Here is a 13,027-nt window from a genome sequence, read left to right as displayed (position 1 = left end):
TTTCATACGTATGTTACATCATTCACACCAGACCAGCAATGCCACTAATTGCTGGGTATGTGGCCGACTCCCTCCCTACCAGAAAATGACGGGAGCCTTGCCTCTTTTTCCTTACCCGTTTACACATAATGGTTCATGTGGTGCATGGTTTACATTAATGTCCTCGTTAGACAGTAAGTCCAAAGTTTCCCGAGGTAATTGGATATGGGGAGACTTGAATACAGTTATGAATAAGGCATGTTTCCCAGACAAGGAGGGTCTTCCCCAAATGACAGGTACCGATCTAGAAAACGAAGTATATGGATTAGGTAATTTTACACTTAGCCTCATGATCTTGAATGTTCAGTCAGAAAATTCGAACTTACCCTCAATTACAGTTTTACCAGTGAAAGGTGACCTATGTGTTAGAAAGACTGGTTCAGTACATCTAGGACACAGCGATTGTAATACGATTATTGAGTTCAGTGATAAAGGCAAGTCTACATTCAAAGCTTCTCAACATTCCTATTTCATTTGCGGCCATACAGCTTATATACGTTTACCTCTAGACTGGGATGGTACCTGTTACATTGCATTCCTACTGCCACCTGTTTTTCTAGCCCCACCTGACTATCATAGAAATTTTCATCTCATTCATGTTAGACCCAAGAGAGAACTCCCGATTGTCGATTACACTGAAACCACATGGGAACAATACACAGATTTCAATAAAGGATTCTTTCCTTATTTAGGAACTGTTTCAAATAGTAAACTGATACGCAGATTGACCAGAACCCTTGAAGCAGTAGTGAATGAAACTACTTTTGCCCTAGGTAACTTAACAGAAGAACAGTCTGCTATGAGACTCGTTGTCCTTCAAAATCGTCTCGTCCTTGACGTCATCTTGGCAGATAGGGGCGGGGCTTGTAGAGTCATCGGATCCAGTTGTTGCGTTTTCATTCCTAATAACGCACCGTCCGTATATAGAGCCATAACTCGGCTCCACAAGATTGCCAGTCAGATACACCAGAATCCAGGCACCTGGACCTGGTCCGGTTGGCTCTAGAGCGTAATATCAGCCTGGGGATGGAAAGTCCTATCATTCCTTGGAATAATCCTACTCATAGTATTCAGTTGTTGTCTATGTCTACAATGTGGGCCAGCGATTTGCGGCTTGTGCGCCACATCATGTATTCCCCATCCAAGTCCACGTTCTCGTACCCGAATGAAAAAAGATGAGCAACTGACGTTATATGAACAGATAGATGGACTCATGAAGATTGATATATCTTGAAGGGAACGTAGGGGACAAGGAGGGAATGAGGTAATTGAAATTTTTATGGTCAAGTATGTCCCCTAACGTGTACCCCAACGTCTCCATGTACGTGCTTAAAGTACATGTATTTTCCCTCCATGACCGAATATGAAGACGCAAATACATTTGCGTCCAGCGTTAACATGTCCTCTTTCAGATCCACCATGAATGGATCGATAATTCAGTTCCTAACCATGCCATGCCAACGTCTTTACATGGTACACTTTTACGTTTTTCCTGGCTCTGCCGAGCTAGGCCCTGATTTCTGCCTCCGAGCCCTTTCTGCTTTCTTTTTTCTGAAAGCTGCAGCATGGACACGTATCCCTGACCTCTGCCTTACTTCCTGCCAAGCGAAGTGGTGCCTGGCTCAACCTGGTCTGCCTGCCAAGACAGTATTTTGCCTTCAAGTTATCTGTTCAGCCTCCTCGAAAATACATTCCTGTCTAGTGATTTAGGTAAACATATCCCTGGCTGCAGAGCAAAGAGCAAGTCTTCCTGTCTCCATGCAAGTAATTTACAGTTCCCGTTGCCATAGTAGGCCCATGGCCCCGCACGTAGACACGTAGACACATATGCACGCACTAGCATTCAGTATAGTATAGCCTCTGCCCGAGAGACCTTTTACTCCAGATAATACATCCTCCAAACATAAGATACCAGATATGTTATAGGTCCAGGTCGTTCTGACATCCCAGACTTCTGTCTCCTCTACTAGTGTTAAAGTTCTCCCCAGTTACACGTCTATGTCACGTCATGCTAGCTGCGCGCGCATTCGCACTTCTGCTCACTCTGCAGATTACCTCTGTGCATACACCCACTTATGACACTTTCTGTGACGTCTACCTTACGTCCACATTATACGCCTCCGTATACGCCTATTACACGCCTTCTTTTACGCCCCCTGCTACGCACATGTGTTCTTATCTTCTCCTTTTCACTTGTTACGCCTCCTATATGCAATGCTAATGTACCGTTTTACTATATATATTGTACACTGTTAATATAACGTTGACTTGTCCTGACATTGTCTTGTCATTTTCCTGAAACCCTATTGACTTGTCCCGTGGCTCGAGCCATCGAATTAAAGCCCGTATGACTCAGATACCACGGACTCTGCCTCTCATTTGATTGAGCTATTCTTTTACTTATCAGAAATTATATGGAAAAACTTGCACGGTAAATTATATTTACCACAAGTGGCTCAAGGGCAAGGCTGGGTTACAACCACTGTCGGTATCCAACTCCCAGATGGCCACTGTATCTAACTGTGGGAGGCGACTGAAGTGGGCCAAGCTCGTCTTATCTGTTGAGAAAGTCACAGCCAAAAAAGGCACTGCTGGCTGGAGATCAGAGCAATTTAGGCTCATTGTCTCATGTGCCTGAGGAGGCCACGCAGAGATTTTTTGTGACCTAACCAGGGCCCTGAGTAAGCTTTTCCTCTTACCTAGTAGTTCCTCTGGTGTGACTAACAGGATTAAACCCACGAATAGTCAGGGATGGTTCACGACAAAATGCAGGTCCATGAAAAAAGCTTTGATAGGGGCAGTTAAATCTAAGTCCCAACTAGCAATTAGGATAGCAAGGAAGGACTACTCTCACACCTTAAGGGCAGCGAAAAAGGAGTGGGAGGAGAAGTTTTGGGATGACCTTTTGGTAGCAAGCAAGGGAAAGGATGCAAGGGGTTTTTGGAGTTTGGTTAGAACTAGGAATAGGCCAGATGTATCGCTGGTTACGTGCAACATCCCTGCCCAGATCTGGTATAACCACTTCGAGGCCCTATATTCTCAACCTGAAGGGGTCCTTAGCGAGTCTTTTTCCTTGGAGGTTGATGTAACTGTTAGTGGCATTGATGGCTTTACCGTGAGGGAGGTGGATGCCGTAATTAAGTCCCTGGTCCCATTAAAAGCAGCTGGGCCGGATGGGATACCTGGTGACTTGCTACGAGCCGATCCCAAGGAATGGGGACAACTGGTTGCTACGCTATTAAATGCAATTGTGAGGGGCGCATTAGTACCTGATTCCTGGAAGGGGGCAGAGGTTGTCCCAATATTCAAAAAGGGGTGTCGGGACAACCCCGCTAATTATAGGCCCATTAGTCTCATTGACTCTTCCCAAAAGGTGGCTGGGAAGGTGATTTTGGGGAGGGTCCTCCAATGAGCTGATGACCACAAGATACTGTCTGACTTTCAGGTGGGATTCCGTTCAGGTACTGGGACGATCGAACAGGCCTTTAGGCTGATGCTCCTGTATTGGAAGGTGGTGGTGCTGGGCAAGGGCAGTCTTTACTTGGCCTTCATTGACCTGAAGACTGCCTTTGACCTAGTACCTAGGGAGGAGCTTTGGAGGGTTTTGCAGGGGCTGGGCCTCCCCCCTACATCCTGTTGCTTTTGATTAAACTTCATACTGACAACTATGCACAGGTGCGGTGGGGCACGAATGGGGAGAAAACCAATAGGATCCCGGTGTGCAGGGGCGTCCGCCAGGGATGTGTGCTAGCTCCCACACTATTCTCATTGTATGTGAATGGTGTGGTAGAGCACCTGCTTAAAGAACCAGCGGATGCTCCATCCCTGGCGGGCACTCTGATCCCCACCCTGCTCTTTGCCGACGACACCCTTCTCATTGCAAAGACACCTCAGGGTCTCCAAAAGCTCCTCAACCGCTTCCAGGAGTTCTGCTCTCTTAGGGGTTTGATGATCAATGTAGATAAGACCAAATTCCTGACCATGAACCCTCCTAAAAAGCTACCCCCCCCCCCGGTTCTAAATACTGTTCCCTTAGAGTGGGTCTGCGAGTTTGATTATTTGGGGATCCGCCTTAGCAATTCCATGAGCTGGACCCTACACATTCAGAAGATGCTGCTCAGCCACAAGAGGGTGACTGGCGCCCTACTCAGGGAACATCGTTCATCCTCTAAACATTGCATTTCCCCGGTTATAGACATCTACAAAGCTAGAGGGGTTACTGCAGCCCTGTATGGGGGGGGGGGGGGGGGGGGGGGGGGGGGGGAGTTGTGGGGCACCTCAAACTTTGAGGTATTAGCCAAAGCGGAAAGTAAATTCCTGAAAGAACTTATGGCTCTCCCATTGAGCACACCCACAGTTCCGGTACATCTCGACCTGGGCTGCAGACCAATTGCGGACCAGGCGCGACTCCGGCCATTGCTCTTGTGGGCTCGCTTGTGGAGGGTCCCCGAGCTAGCCTCATATGCAGCAGGCCTGTCTGAGGTGATTGCAATGGAGGGAAGGCAACGTATAAAGCGGCTAAGGGATGTTAAGAGTCTATTGGGGGAGCTGGGTCTGGATGACTCCTGGGCTACTCGTTCTGCTCCTCCCAAAGCCACCCTGAAGAAACTTTATTGGGATTGGGTATCTTCCAAACTCATTGGCAATCCTCGACACTGCAATTCGACCGCAGCATTTCTAAGGATCAAAGATGTGGTTGCATATGAGCCTTATTTGGACCTTATCTCTATCCCACTGGACAGGGCTCTCTACTTTAAGCTCAGAGTGGGTACCCTACCTCTAGGCAACCTGGTGTACAGGTGGAAATCATCTTCCCAGTCCTCGCCCTTTTGTGCTTTGTGTTCGACACGGGTGGAGACAGTGGCACACATTCTTTTTGAATGCCCGGACTATTGTGCCCCAAGGAGGCGCTGGCTCATTCCATTGTGTAGACTTTTAGGCACACGCCAGCATTTGGTGGCCCTCCGTATCTTACTGACTGATACATCATCCCCCATTGTCTGTGGTGTTACAAAATTTTTTAAATGGGCATGGGTGATCCGTTCAAAAAGGCTTTCCATTTCAATGTAATTCTTTTTTAACTATTTATTGTAATAGTTCTGACTGTTTTACTCTTTTTAAATTACAATGTATTTTATTCTTGGCCTTAAGAATGTATTTTTTATTGTATGTACTGCTTTTAAGAGATTTATGTATCGAAATAAAGCATTAAAAAAAAAACTAAGCAAAATCAAAGATAACCAAGTGACCATATTGATGAAAAAAAATATTTTCACATTAAACAGTACTGCTTTTCTGATCTAAAATAAAAATAAGGAGATGCAGATGAGGTATGTATCAAGCAGTAATCAACTCAAAGTTCTTAAAACATTAATACCCATTTCTCAAAAAAAAGAGGAACGCGTTACCTTCTCTGCATGAACAATCTTATAAGAAATACCCCAAACTTAACATACATTGGTACCTGTTCTAAAACAATCAAATTGTATTCTGAATCATCTACCTGAACCACTGTCACTCGTAATGAATCAAGTAAGGAAGAACTCACCTACAAGGCAATTTAAGTCTTGGGTGGTTTAATAAATGGTCGAGAACAAAACATTCAAACATGTAAATGCTAGGTAAAGACCATACGGGGAGGGGGGCATAAAAGAAAAGGCAAAAGAAGACCTGTATACATACATAGTGACACCCAGCAAATACACAAAGTGTATCTTCTGAAAAGGACACAGTTAAGGCCACAACTGAGGCTGCTAAATCAAGAGCACGATTATTGGTCAGTAACACCAATCACTTGAAGCAAATCCTGAAACAAATAAACTCTGAAATGTTTGATTCCTAGTCTGCCAAATTGAACATCAGCCTACTATGAAATTCACAAATTTGCTGTCAAATTAGAACACCAAGAACCATACGAGCTAGTATGTGTGCCGTTTTGTGTGCTTCATGATTGACTAGTCAAGGAGTCTAGCCTTCTTCCTATCCGAATCTGGGGCAATTTGGCAGAGCTTGGACCAGCGAGATCATGAAAAAAGATGTGTGTCATGCATCATAACCTGGTACTTACAATCTTCAATACCAAAAAGTCTTTATTGCTATAAAATGACAAAGATATGCCCTAAATCTCTCAGCGCTGCAGCAACAGACAATGGGCAGAATGCTGAATGAATCAAACATTCACCCTCAGTCAAGAGATCTGGGTTAAAATCCATTTTTCTCTTGGTCAATACGCCAGCTCAGTTTGGACCCAGCCATATATAAATTAGGCCTGACCCTGTTCCTCATGGGAACAGTCCAGCCCAAACTGCCAAGCACAGCCCTCCCGGGACCGGAATCAAGCATCCTGATACCTGGTTCGGGGTACCACCCCTCATCAACCATGCTAGCTTGAATCCAGTGGCACTGCGAGCAAGGGACCCACGTCTGGACATGCTGTGGCAACAAATAATGGACGGAATGCTGAATGAATCAAACATTCACCCACAGTCAAGAGACCTGCTGTAAAATTCATTGATCTTTTGCTTGCTACGCCATCCCAGGGAGGAACCGGCTTGGCAGTTTGGGCTGGACTGTTCCCATGGGGAGCAGGACCAAGACTGATTTGCATATGGCTGGCTCCAAACTGGTTTGGCATAGTGAGCAAAAAAAACGATGGATTTAACCCAGATCTCGACTGGGGGTGGATGTTTGATTCTTTCAGCATTCCATCCATCATTTGTTGATGCAGCACTTTCCGCTCTAAGTGGGATGGGTATGCCCAGGCGCAAGTACCTTGCTCGCTGTGCCACTGGATACACAGCTAGCCTGGCTGATGAGGGGCGTTATCCTGAAACCGGTCCCAGGATATTTTGAATTTTGAGTGTGCAACCAGGTTACATACTGATTGTACACTCTTACCAGGGCAATAAGAGGATATGGATTACCTGCCCTTACCGTGTGATTTACGTGTTGTTCACACTCAAATCCCCATATATTATTCTTGAATGCATGTGTCTATCCCTCCTAGATCAAATGGACCCAAACTCTTTTCCCCAGATCATGCAAAATCAATATAGTGACTGCTCTGGATAATCAAACTAAGCAGGGGAAATGGTCAAAATTAATTTAAAAGAAAAACAAACTTCACGTAAAAGTACACATGGAGTAAACAAACTGAATTGGTAACTTAGGTAGACGTTTATGTTAAATATGGAAAGTATATCATCGAAGGGTAGGAGCAGAAGGTTAACACATTCCCAACTGCTATTTCTAACCTAGTTTGCGGAGGGTATTAGAGAGTGTGACCAACCCAACTGCCAATTTTGCAAGTGCCGAATGAAGCTTGAGATCTCTACAAAGAAACTTAAGACCATCTCACCATTCAGCAGGTGTCATTCAGTCACCAAGCCCCAGCAAGTCATGCTGCTGGTTTATAATGACAATCCCCTCGTCATGTTAGGTATAGTCACGTACAGGGACATCAAGCAGGGCAGTGAACTTGCCTTCTCACTGGTCACACTGCAGGTGTACAGTGTCGCCACTTCCTAAGGAACCAAGTACACACTGACTACACCTACATATGTAACATTATCTTACCCTCCTCCCGATATACACACCCATCAACTCACCCTTATTTGGAGGGGCTCGCCCTCTTTTCAATGGCAATCATTCATCTAAAAGCAACATGCCTCCGGTGACATTAAAAGAGTCGCTCTCTTTTGCAAATCAACATCAGCCTCCCAAAACGGTTGTCCTTAGTTCACAATAAGTGGGTCGCTCTCCTCGGTTTCAGACTTCACTCGCATTTACGCGCCAACAGGTTGACAGGTGTGCATATGGCAAAAGTCCAAAACTCCTTGATTTCTTTTCAGCTTATTCGTCAATTAAGGCTCCACTGCCCTGTTACCGAACAAGACATCGGTGCCCCAATTTATACCAGCATCACCGAACCCCTCGCCTTTACAATACGACAGGTATGCTGAAGCTCCTGCAACTAATCCACACAAGATTCTCCTCATACCTAGCAGCGCATGCTTCAAAGCCGGCAGCCGCTCGCTGTTGCTTCCCTACGTCCAGCTTTGCCCTGAGCGCTCGCTGGCTCTCCTATTTTCTTCAGCCCCTACTAAAGACTTGACTACCGGGTCAAGCTTACTACTAGCTTTCCGTATGGCCGGCTGGGGCCTGAGACACTGCGCGCAGCCATCCCACCATGCCCCGCGAACCCTTTATCAACAAACTTTATTGTCCTTCAGTGCAGCGAACACAACTATGGAGGACCGAAATGTGACGCCATTTGATCGATTCAAAAGACCCACCAGAAGGCCTAGTGAGCACAATCTACAAAAAGACAACACAAGCGGCTGCCATCTTGAAACTATGCAAGGGTACGTTAGGTTTGCAGGCGCTATTTAAGTACACTTAAACAACAGTATTGATAATGAAGAAATGAAACAGAAATGTTATGATTGTTTAATAATATATATATATTTCCACAGGGAGGACAGTTGCTTAAATTTAATTTCGAATGGAATTATACGTATTCATAAATCATATATCCATGCAAGCTACGTTTGGGTTAGACAATATTTCCATTTAAAACTTCACGGTGAGTATTATTGCTTTCGTAGAATGAAAAAACTGGGTTGTTTTTCTAAAATGGCTGCCAATATAGCGTATGCAACGGGTCGAAATCCCATGATCCTTAGCGTTGTCGTCTCTCTTCTATCCTAACGCTCCGGCCTGGGTCTTTGTCTGACTTTCCGTGAGCGGCTTCCTGTTCCTGCTTCGTTCCTCGACGAGAGCGCACGATCCCGCGCTGGTTTGTGTGCGTTGCAGAAGGCCGCGTTTGCCGAAAAACACCTGAAGTGTTCAAAATGGAGAGTGAGACCGAGCACGAGGTGGAACTCAACAGCGCGGAGACTAACGGCAAGCGCCCAGCGGCCGAAAAGAATGAAGAACAGGCGCCAAAGAGATCCCGCGGCACGGGTGAAAAAATAGACGTGCGCATCCTCCTCCAGAGCAAGAATGCTGGCGCCGTGATTGGAAAAGGCGGCAAGAATATCACGGCGCTGCGGGCAGATTTCAAGGCCAACATTTCCGTGGCTGGGTACCAGGGGCCTGACCGCATACTGAGCATCAACGCCGACAAAGACGCCATTGGAGACATTTTAAAGAAAATCATCCCCACGTTTACCTTCAACACACAGCCCCAGGGCTACAAAGGAAGCGACCTCGACTGTGAACTGAGGCTGTTGATTCACCAGAGCTTGGTGGGAGGCATTATTGGAGTCAAGGGGGCAAAAATAAAGGAGCTCAGAGAAAGCACTCAGACCACACTCACGGTTTTCCGAGAGTGCTGCCCTCACTCAACCGATCGAGTTGTTTTAATTGGTGGAAAACGCGAGCGAGTCATTGAGGGAGTCAAAATCATCCTCGACCTCATATCTGAGACCCCAATCAAAGGTCACTCGCAGCCCTACGAGCCAGACTACTACGACGACTCTTACGATTATGGGGGGTTCGCAATGATGTACGACGACTATGAAGAACGCCCAATGAGCTACCCAGTGCAACGGAGGGGCGAATATGATCGCATGCCACCAAGCCGAAGCGGGCGCCCCATGTATTCTTCGAGAAGAGATTACGACGACTACGATGATTATTATGACATGAGTCCCCGCAGAGGGCCTCCCGTTTCCTCTCGGCCTCGGTGGTAGTAGAGTCTGCGATCTCCCTCTCCCACCATCTCACGCTGCCAGAGATGGTGACTGAAGAGGGCGGCCTGAGGGATGTGGCGCAATGTCTTCTCATACTACGAAGTTGGGCGATCTGGCAAATGTCATACGATGGGTGCATCTGGATACGCAGGACGTGGTTTATATGGTAATGTGGATCGCCTTGCCATCATAAAAGGAGTAACCGTTAACAAAATTCTGTATGAATCTCTAGGCGAGAGAGATCATAGGATAAAACAACTCCTTCAAAAATGCAGAATTTCATCAAAGTAAACTAAATGATATGAAGCTTGGGAGATTACCATCATAGGCACACGACCTGATACGGACTGCACAGTGTACTCCCTGCAGGACAGTGCGAAGCAGTATTTTGAAGATTTTTGTGACGGGGGGGTTTTATTTCTAAAGAATTGAGACAATTGCTCGATGGTTCTAATGTGTACCGTGGCTCTAAAACCAGGACACTTCCTGCTGCAGTTAAGGTGACCAGGGGAAGGAGACTGTCCAGTGAGCTGTACTGATATTAGTTCATTTTTACATTTGTGGCAGTTTGCTTTAAAACGAAACTAGTTTTTCTATTCTCACAAATAAATTTCATTTGAATGAAAAAGTGCTGCTGTGGCTGCTGTTCTGCATTTTATGATTCGCGTGCTTGTCTGGCATAACACGCAGTGCTAGGCGGTATATACCTATATACTGTAAGTCAGCATTAGGTTGTGAGCTCTGTGTCTAGTTATTCTTCTCGGTGATTACTTGAATACACGTTCATTTTCTGACGTTGGAATCTGAATAAATCGGCATTATGTACACTAATGGATTGATAACCCTCCGTTCTGTAATATTTATATTAAATAATACATATTTGAAAGGCTCTGTCATTTACAAAATGTCACAATAGGTTTGAAAAACAGCAAAATAGTTACCCTAACTCGTTTTTTTGGTATGATTTATACTTTTACAAACACAAGGTGCACCAGATTCTGAGTGTGCGAGGGTCCTGCTACATTTTTTTTTTACATGCAGGATAAGGCCCCCCCACAAATGGGTTTCTAGCCACTGCGAACCCCACAGTAAGTTGTATGGCCATTTTCCCTGCAGCAATATATGTGATTGAAGTACATTACCCGTCATTTGCTTTAGAATTGGTGTCGACATTTTCCTGAACATAAAGGTTGTGCTATTCATCTATGCTTGCAGACGCGGTGTATATGTTTTGTTGTCCCTTATGTTTAAGCAAACTCGCAGCACATTCTCCTTGCATATGCCCATGTTGTGTAGCACTAATAATCCCCTCTAGAAGACGGACTCATGTTACGATAGAAGTCTTGTTTTTGACCTTTGCCCTATAGTGATAAATGTCTGAACTCTGAACACTTGTTCCAAATATGGTTTAATAAGTCCGTTTTTTATTTTCGCTGACAAATGGTCCCTTGCGTGCTTGTAGTTAAATATTTGCAGATGAAAGAAATCAAGTGGCATTAACCACATATGTAGTTGTGCAGAGTGTGATTATATACAATTTATTACCACTGTTAAGGAGGCATGGACATCAAGACCCACGCAGTGCATCGCCCCATGACTTGTGCCTCCAACTTGCACTCAATGGTCAAACAATCTCTTTACGTATATCTCATGTATGCCATGTCTGTAAAAATAAATATGGTCCTGTAAAACGCAGATTTCTGCATTTATTACTGTAGCGTGATGGCAAACCACCCATCACTTAGCATAACAGACCTGCATCTTCTGGACGTAGATGACATGCGGTTTCACACCGGCACCCGTGCAGTGAGATTGTGCTTTCAGTTGGCTTACATACCTGTTTGTAATGAGCATAATAGTGTGGCATAAACCATGTATAGAGATGTATAATATTATCCAGGTGTTGTAATGAGCATAATAGTGTGGCATAAACCATATGTAGAGATGTATGTTATTATCCCGATGTTGAGGCAGATTGACCCACAGCAGGCTTTGCTACTCGTGAGTCATTGTCCCTTCTCTACACAGAACAATAAACTATTACTCGGCGTATATGAATACATAACGGTAACGTTGTATATTCACACAAGTACATGTAACAGGAACAAAGTGTGAGACTACAGGCAAAAATGCATGGTCACGTCAAAAAAAATCAGGTATAACGGAAGTGACATCACACGTTTGAGCATCACTCACGCACACACGATCAGGCATACTCTAATAACCCGACTTTTACCCCCAAGTATGTCTACAGCCTACATTTTAAACCATTTCTTTACTTGCCTCCACTATTAGGGTAGGTCATATTCACGGGTTTCTTTTTGTGCGAACGCCTATATCAAGTTCATGTTTTGTACCAAAACATTTTGCTTTTCCCCTCGCAGCCTCATATCATGGTAAATTAAACCACCCCATTTTAAGGCGGGAGCCACTTTTTTTCAGTAACTCCTATGTTGACGTTGGAAACCATGGCGCTATGCTCTGCCTATGATCTTTAAAAGCATGCTACTTACTAGCTGGTAGGTCGCATAAAATTGTCTTCCTCCTAGCACATACTGGTGTGAACAGCTAACATGTTTTCGAGCAAACGAAACCAGTGCATTGGCAAATTTCTAAAGACATTGGTTAACCTTTTTTAATTCAACAGGCTTCTTCCCCATAACTAAGTGATTTAATCCAACCTTGTGCCCATTGGCCCCAGGATCACAATTTCCTGCTTCGTGATCATTATTTTCAACTGCCTGGAGTTTTGCCGTCTGCTTTGAAGAGAACCTGAAGCTCTACATCCATATCTCCTTCATTGCTTCCTCGGTCTGGTTCCAAGTTCTGCATTACCCATCTGTATGGAGTGAGAGAACTCGTTAACTCTGTGCTAATAAAAAAAACGCGAATCTCTGAATTTCTTGTCTGCGCCCCTGTGTCCAGTTGTTCACAGTTCTGCGTTTCGTTACGCATTCCTTCAGCCTTTCATGGTACAAACATTAGGCTGAGCGCCTCCTCAAAACCAAGTTAATATTTTCATCCTGCTTTTGAAATCTACATGTAGGCCTCCCTAATAGCTGCTTTTTGTTTGTACAGGGGATCATATGTAACTACCTATCCTCCAGGACTCACTCGGACTGGGGTTTAGGCTCAGAATAGCTGCTCCAGTAGTTGCTCGAACAACATCCCCCCCCCCCCCCCCCCCCCCCCCCCCCATCATCTCAGGTGAACTGTCGTGCGATGTGGCTAAAGTCTAGGTAACATGATGCGGTCACCCTCTTCTAACTTCACAATGAAGAAAACATCGAGGG

The 13,027-nt window shown here is 45.1% G+C and overlaps 1 protein-coding gene and 1 pseudogene across 2 annotated transcripts in view; one reads left to right on the top strand and one right to left on the bottom strand.

The window, feature by feature from the left end:
* DHX38 (DEAH-box helicase 38) overlaps positions 1-8,261 on the bottom strand; it is a 1,070,683-nt gene extending 1,062,422 nt beyond the window's left edge. The window contains exon 1 of one of the 2 annotated variants that reach the window (XM_086945550.1): positions 7,647-8,261. The gene's annotated coding sequence lies outside the window, so the exon portion shown is untranslated. The remainder of the gene's footprint in view (positions 1-7,646) is intronic. The other variant, XM_086945552.1, reaches the window with a different exon arrangement.
* Positions 8,262-8,741: 480 nt separating this feature from the next.
* LOC147677840 (heterogeneous nuclear ribonucleoprotein K pseudogene) lies at positions 8,742-10,362 on the top strand (annotated as a pseudogene).
* Positions 10,363-13,027: the final 2,665 nt, after the last annotated feature.

This window comes from Lissotriton vulgaris, chromosome 12, assembly GCF_964263255.1.
Source record: "Lissotriton vulgaris chromosome 12, aLisVul1.2, whole genome shotgun sequence".
Taxonomy (NCBI): Eukaryota; Metazoa; Chordata; class Amphibia; order Caudata; family Salamandridae; genus Lissotriton; species Lissotriton vulgaris.
The sequence above is the reverse complement of the archived record's forward strand: the minus strand, read 5'-3'. Positions and strand labels throughout refer to the sequence as shown.